General features: G+C 40.8%; 1 long non-coding RNA gene across 1 annotated transcript; it reads right to left on the bottom strand.

The window, feature by feature from the left end:
- Window positions 1-748: 748 nt before the first annotated feature.
- LOC138272858 (uncharacterized) lies at window positions 749-6,565 on the bottom strand. The gene is made up of 4 exons (XR_011200263.1): window positions 6,303-6,565; window positions 3,536-3,685; window positions 3,032-3,142; window positions 749-995 (listed from the first exon to the last, which is right to left on the bottom strand). It is a non-coding gene; the product is annotated as an uncharacterized lncRNA (long non-coding RNA).
- Window positions 6,566-7,103: the final 538 nt, after the last annotated feature.

Here is a 7,103-nt window from a genome sequence, read left to right as displayed (position 1 = left end):
TTCTTAACATCTTCAGAATGAGTGTGGATTACACCAGAATTTTTTATAACAGCTTTATAATGAGTGTGACTTACTTTTAGAGGAGTTCATGACTACTGCAGGATGACCAAAGATTACAGGTAATATACACCAGGAGAGTGGGGAAACACACACTATGGTACAACCCCATATCAGCACAAAACATCCAAGATTACCTAGTGGAATTAATCAGAAGTATTCCCTAGTCATAATAACCAAGAGTATCCAATGGGTGGGTACTCTAGGTTGTTATGAATGGGGATTACTTCTGAATGATTCCATAAAATGTTTTTTAATGCATGTGGATCACTCCTTAATGTTAAAATAGCGACTTAGGGTTGGATAATTTCTTTTAGAGTCTGTGACGCATGTACATTCTCCGAATGACATTTATCCAATCCAGAATTCATGAAGTCTAATTTAAAAACACAAATCTGAAATTAAATACTTGGGAGAAACATGACGTCCCTGTAAAAAAGAAATCTGATTGGGTTTAAAACATGTTTCTTCTTTAAACAAAGTGGTGAGTGATATAAAATGAATTTGTGAGCAAAGCAGATGTCAGCAAGTACGCCAACATGCATTTAGTTGCAGCCTTGATGACATTACCCCATACTCACTGTGCAGTGTCTTCATTTGAGCTCAACAACATTACTCTAAGTTTTGATATGGTGGCATGTGGCAATATACCGAACAATGTATTGGCTGAAATAAAATGAATTGAAATGACTTGCCATTGTTAGTTTTTATTTAGCCAAAGCACATGCTTGGCTTCAAAGAGAAATAGGACACTGTACAAGACAACATTACAAGCAAGCAACAAGAATTTTAAAAAGTCAACGAAACAAGCAACTGTGTTGTGTGTTTCCAGATTCAGAGTATTTTGTCCCCTTTTGCAATTGCAGATCATTATGGCAAGATTCCTTCTCATAGGTCAGTTGTTGAGAGGTAGCCAGATTGCACGATGTCATAACATTCTAAAAAGATAACAAAAGCATATATTAGTATCCTTTCTTCAACCAAGTTACTTTAGGTTTTCTTTTAGACTGGCTGCTTTAAAAAATCACTGGATCCCCCTCCAGCATAAACGGTGCCTTAAGAGATGTTTTTAACCCTGCTTTGCTTATGGTGCTTGTTTCAAAAGTGTATGTGTGAAACTAGGACATTGTTAGATCTAAGGTGAAGAAAGAAAGTGTCCCTTTCTGGACTGTACGAGCAATGGGGCAAGTAAGATTCAGAATATCAGTCCCAGAGTTACAACATAACATAATGATAGAAAATCCTTTTTTCCCCCTCAACAGACAAGGGAATCTGCACTTTCAATCTCTGCCATACATTAACACTATAGTTTGACAGCATAGTGTCTTTACACAATGCCCCTCTAACATACAGGATAGATCACAGATGTACAAAGGTTGAAAGCAACAGGTGTCCTCCAATTACCAGATGCTGTGAGTCACTAGATGTTGCCAGTGCAAACAGGGAGTAACCATCTTGGGGCCAACATATGCTGCCCTCTTGATGGATATTGCAGGAAGCACCATTGAACTATGCTTGCAGCATGTCCATCTGAAAAGAAACAAGCATTTGCAATGCAATGGGTCTCATGTTTGTTCGACTTCAAGCTATTAGCATTGTAAGTTTCTAACTTGGCTTTCCTTGCCACACAAACTGAAAATAAAAAGTAGAAGGTTGACATAAGCAAGCCAATTCAAACTGCCACAGCCGTCCTGAGCTTGAGCGCGAAGGAGAAAAACAAAAGGAAAAAGAAGTTCGCTTGCAGTCAAAGTGATCACCGAAAGAGCAATTATCCATGTAACAGGGTTGATGGCCAAGGCGGTAACAAAAAAGCCCCAAGGAGGGACAAACGTAAAGCATTTACCAATGAAAAACAAAGGATTTTTGAAAGGCAAGCCCATGAACGAGCGATAGTGATGGGTGTGGTTAAAAGCCCAGATACATACAAACACGTCAGAAAAGTAGCAATTGTGCGCTGGTATGCTTGACCTAAAAAATCAGTTAAGAGATTTCCATAGTGACCAGTACATGACTGTAGGAAAGTACCCCTTTTTTGCACGGTTACCCCCACTTTTTGCCTGTTGTCAGCATGTTTTGGCTGTGTGCACTGGGATCCTGCTAACCAGGACGCTAGTGACTCTCTCCCTTTAAATTTTGTTGTTTGGGCCACAAACCTCCCACATTTGGCAGACTGGTGCCCCCTCATAAGTCCCTAGTATATGGTACCCAGGGCATTGGGGGATCAGGTGTTGACCATGGGCTGCAGCATCTATTATGCCACCCATTGGAACCCATGATAAATATGTCTACAGGCCTGCTTTTGCAGGCTGCGTGAAAAGGTGTATATATAATAGTGTGTTTACTTACCTGCTATTGAAGTATTGCCCATCTAGCATTTTAGTATTTGCGGCACTAAAACAAAGTACCTTTATTTTTGTAACACTGTGTGGTTCTTTCATGTGTGTAAGTGATGTGTGACTATAAGTGGTACTGCATAAGCTTTGCATGTCTCCTAGATAAGCCATGGCTGCTCATCCACAGCTACCTCTAGAGAGCCTGGCTTCCTAGACACTGGCTACAATGCACTAATAGGGAATACCTGGTATAAGGTGATAATACCATAGATACTCAACACACACCAGGCCAGCTTCCTACAATGATGGCCTACAAATAAGTGTTTAGACCACTAAAGAAAGTCCAAAGTAGAGCTGGATGCACTGCGTGCTCTCAGTGCTGTCACCAAGAGTTCTGGTTTAAGCCCTGTATGGCTTTCTTATCTGGGTATAAGTGACTGAAGGAGTGGAAAGACAATACAAAACATCATTAAAAGAACACTCCTGTAATAATGTGAGCTGTTGGGGGACCACCTAAGCCTAAAGGTTTTATTGCTGTTAATAAATTGTAATATTCATTACTGTTTTTACACAAACAATTTGCAGCTTTGACCTGAATGTTCATTATCAGAAGGGTAAATAAGTTAACTGAAATATCTTACCAATTGAAGAATCAATTTTCAGTTGATCATTGCCCAATACTAGTCTCAGCACACAATCATTTGAAAATTAATAGGGCCCAATAAAACCTTCACCAGCTGCAGCATTTCAACCTGAAGATAACAATAGAAAGCATTATTATACATGCCGTCATATATACATGCTTTGAAAAAGAAAAAAAAAAGGTTTCATTTCTGAATGGCTATTTGACATTCATAAGCGTCCTGTGTAATAGTGAGAATAAAAACTGGTGAATTAGTGCCAGAAATACACAGTAGCCATGTCAAAAATGTACTCCAATATGGATTTTGTTTTGCAGGGAATCTAGAATTGTTGTCAAAGCTCAGTGCTGCCTGCATATGCAAAGATTGGGTATCATGCAAGGGGTGCCTAGTTGCCAAGGAATACTGCTGTTATGTGAGGGTCAGCATGTCACCAGTGTGGGCAATAAGCGCAACACTTCCCACCCACGCACTCACAGAACATCAAATGTTTTTCTAACTTACCCTCTACTGCTGGACTGACGCCAAATGGTGCTCCAGGCAGTTCTGCTTCTCCCTCACATAGGCAGCTGCAGTTCCTCAGTCAGTACTCCTGGGAGAAGTGGGATGGAGTCCTTTGGGCAGACTGCAGGAGGCGGCAACTGGGTGACACAGCTTAGGGGAGGGTTTCAAACAGAAGAGTGTGGGAAGCATCAAGCATGAGAGAGCATTAGCAGGGGACCATCAGTGAGCATGGGCAGCTGGATGTTGCAGAGGTGAGAGACTATGTTATATGAAAAATGTAGGTGTGTTACACTCCTGTGTAAAAGTTTGCCAACATAAACTGATAGGAGCATCAGAAAGAATGAAGTAAATAAGAATGCTAGCAGCTGAAGGACAGTATGAATCAGCATCCGCAAATATTTTATTGAGTCATCCATTTAAACTCAATATTTGGTATCAGAATGTTCTATGTAGAAGCTTCCACACCCTTCCAACCCCACCATCTTCAAAAGTTACCAGGAAAAAAGACAGGGTTAAAGACTAAGTAGTGTTTGAGAGATAGAGGCAGACAGGGAGTCTAGATGGTTCTGTCTGGTTTCTTTGGCCTTGAATATTTATTTAATTGTACCTCTATATACTATCTAAGCGTAGGGCAAGAGCAAAGACAGAGCTGGCGGCAGACGATATAGTTGGAGGAGGGATAGGAAATGGGATAGAAAAGAACAGTGAAAATAGTGGGTGAGATGGATGTTTCTTTTGGGATACAGGGTAGAAGGGAGGGGAACCTAGCCAGGATTTTGTGGATGGGCCTAGGCTTGTCAGCAACGCCCGTCTTCCAACATGTATTTGGACCTGTTTTTGAAAGAAATTTGAGGAAGCCTTTTCAGGTAGGGGCTGAGCAGCTGGATCCCCTGGTGAGTGGCTCTTGATTGTTGCACCCCCCCTTTTACAAACATGTACTGGGTCTAGAGAACAAAAGTATGTGAAGCAAAATTTTACCGCCACCTATGCAAAAGTTGAACAACAGGACATATCCCACAAACCAAAGTCTTGTGAGATACAGGCAGACAAGGGGTCCAGTTTGTGGAGAAAATATCTCCTGCAGGTTATTTTCTGCTTGTACCAGTCTCATACAGAACAGAATTGCCCAAACTTTAGCACTGTGAAATTCACATTATTTTGCATAAATTGAAATTCCCCAAGTGTTATGACAGTTTTGGTAAGGCCTAGGCATACATTTTCTGTGGTGCTGGGAGAAGTTCTAATAGGTAATCTAGGTCAGTATCATCTGGTTTGAGATTGAAAATGGTGAGGGGGACTCTGGCTTTGTAGCACATAATGGAATAGGGATGTGAGGATTGTGAGTTGGTCTTGCTGCAGAGAACCCAATCTAAATATACACTATAGCCATCTCCAGTCGGGGCACCTTCCCTTTTAATCCTCCACCACTTCCAGGGTTTTCCTTGGATTATCTTAATAGGAAAACTGCAGATTTTTTTAAAGTTACTTCCATAGCATCCAGATCAAAATGCTCTCCATTCCAGTATAGCGGCAAGGGTACAATGTATCCTATCACTGACACATGCTTCACTGTCCTTTTCAAGCACCACAGAGCATTGCTATGGGGGCTTTTCTGCAGATGGTTACAAGCAATTGTTAAATTGAGCTTTTCTGTATTGTGGGTGGGACCTTGAATAGAGGCTCACTATAGCAGGGAACATAGTTTGGGGAGGGTCATGTGGTGCAAAGACTGGATTGGTGCTCATTGCACATATCCTAATACATGTCTATTTATCTGACATACATGTACATTTTCATCCAGTAAAACTGTTATGCAGTTCAGTACACTGGAAAGATAAAAGGCAGAGTTCACCTCACCAGGTTTCAAAGTGTACCCAGAGCTATGGGCCTTAAGTCACTGAACTATCTTACACTGTACAGGTTTAATGTCAAATAGTATTAGAAACTCTGTCGATAAGAACACTGTATGTTAATGTGCCTGCTGTAAATAGCCTTGTGAAATATTCAAATTAGGGTTTGTACTCTGCCAATTCGGACTTTCACCTACCCATTCTAGATGGAATTTGGAACCTTTATATTTAAAAGTCCTTGCATAATGATGGTACAAAGGGCTTACAGTATATTTTGGAAAACAAAAGCTGCCAAGAATTATAGAAGCAGAAAAAACATCGTAACTTTCCCTATAGCTACAAATATTTTTAAGCAGTTTCACATAGAGCAAACTCGACCCGAAAGAACTGGAGTGGTTTACACAAGCATTAGTTAAAATACAGAAGGTCACATTCATTTCTGTTTTATGCATGGGCAGATTATGTGATTTGCCAATAATCACAGGATGTTGAGCAGACAACAGGACTGGAACCTGGTTCGCCAGTTTCAAAGCGGACAGCTCTGACCAGAACTCCACATACTTCTCCCCAATCACCATTAGAATACATTCCCTGAAGCACACCAAAAAATGAAGTAGAGAAATGTGTTTTAAAAAAAGCAAACTAAAACGAGAAAAAACGATAATTTATGCTTTTTGTTTATTTCCCCAGTGCATTTCGCTAACTCAGCTATTTAATATCCAAGCCCACAAAGGCGCTGCACATAAACTGAGCAACAAGAGTCACACAATCGTGACAAACATAAATCTTTAACAGGACATTTCAGAAATCCGAGATAGCTGAGAAACACACAAACAGACGCTTTTTTTCTTAATGGGCACATCTAACTAGTGTGATACGAACCTCCAAGCTGCGAGAAAGAAATGCCCGCTCCATACCTGCATTCCAATCACTAGCTTCTGAATAAATCTGTCTCCGTGGCCAGAAAAGACTTGCAGATGGTAAATGCAACCATCCAGAGCAGGGAAAACGCCGTAGTCCCCTTCTGCATAGACCTCGACCACTTTCTCACCATCGTTCTTTTCCAAACTGCACAGTAAAGTGACGTAGCTGCAAACTTCGTCCGAGAGCATGATTGGAGTGGTTTGCATGAGCCCCAGAATTACTTTACACAAGGTCGGATTTTATTTTTATAGTTAAAGAGCAGGAGACAGTGATTTGCCCACAACCACAGGATGTTGAACTGACTCCGGGCCTCGATCTGCATGGTTACAATACCCTTTCTTTTTACAACAAAGCTTGAATAGAAGTTAATTGTTTTAGGGCGTTCCCAGATGCACTGCTTCGATCTATTCATGAAGCACAGTGGGCATTAAAGAGCTCTGAGCGGCTGAGGAGCCCTTAAGCCAGGGGCCAGCATCGCCTACTTTCTACTGGACTTTATCACAGCATTGCGGACGGGGAAAGAACTTGGGTTCAAAATAATATAATACATCTAAATGAAGCGTTGTTTACAGGGCTTTCTTCCAGCAATAGACAGTGCCACAATTTTAATTCTATATTAAGTGTGAAAAAATGGTGTAACCATGATCTTTTTTCGTTTTGTGCTTTCACAATGCAAATAATTCCGATTATGAATCGGTGTGCATTTCTTGCCTACTCTGCTTTACCGAAAAACAGATGAAACATTAGCCCGTCCTTCTTTTATATTTTGCTGGCTGGTACCTATGATTTAATAC

The sequence above is a fragment of the Pleurodeles waltl genome, chromosome 2_2 (assembly GCF_031143425.1).
Source record: "Pleurodeles waltl isolate 20211129_DDA chromosome 2_2, aPleWal1.hap1.20221129, whole genome shotgun sequence".
In the NCBI taxonomy this organism is placed as follows: Eukaryota; Metazoa; Chordata; class Amphibia; order Caudata; family Salamandridae; genus Pleurodeles; species Pleurodeles waltl.
Note: the sequence above shows the minus strand (reverse complement) of the source record. Positions and strands in the feature narration are given on the sequence as shown.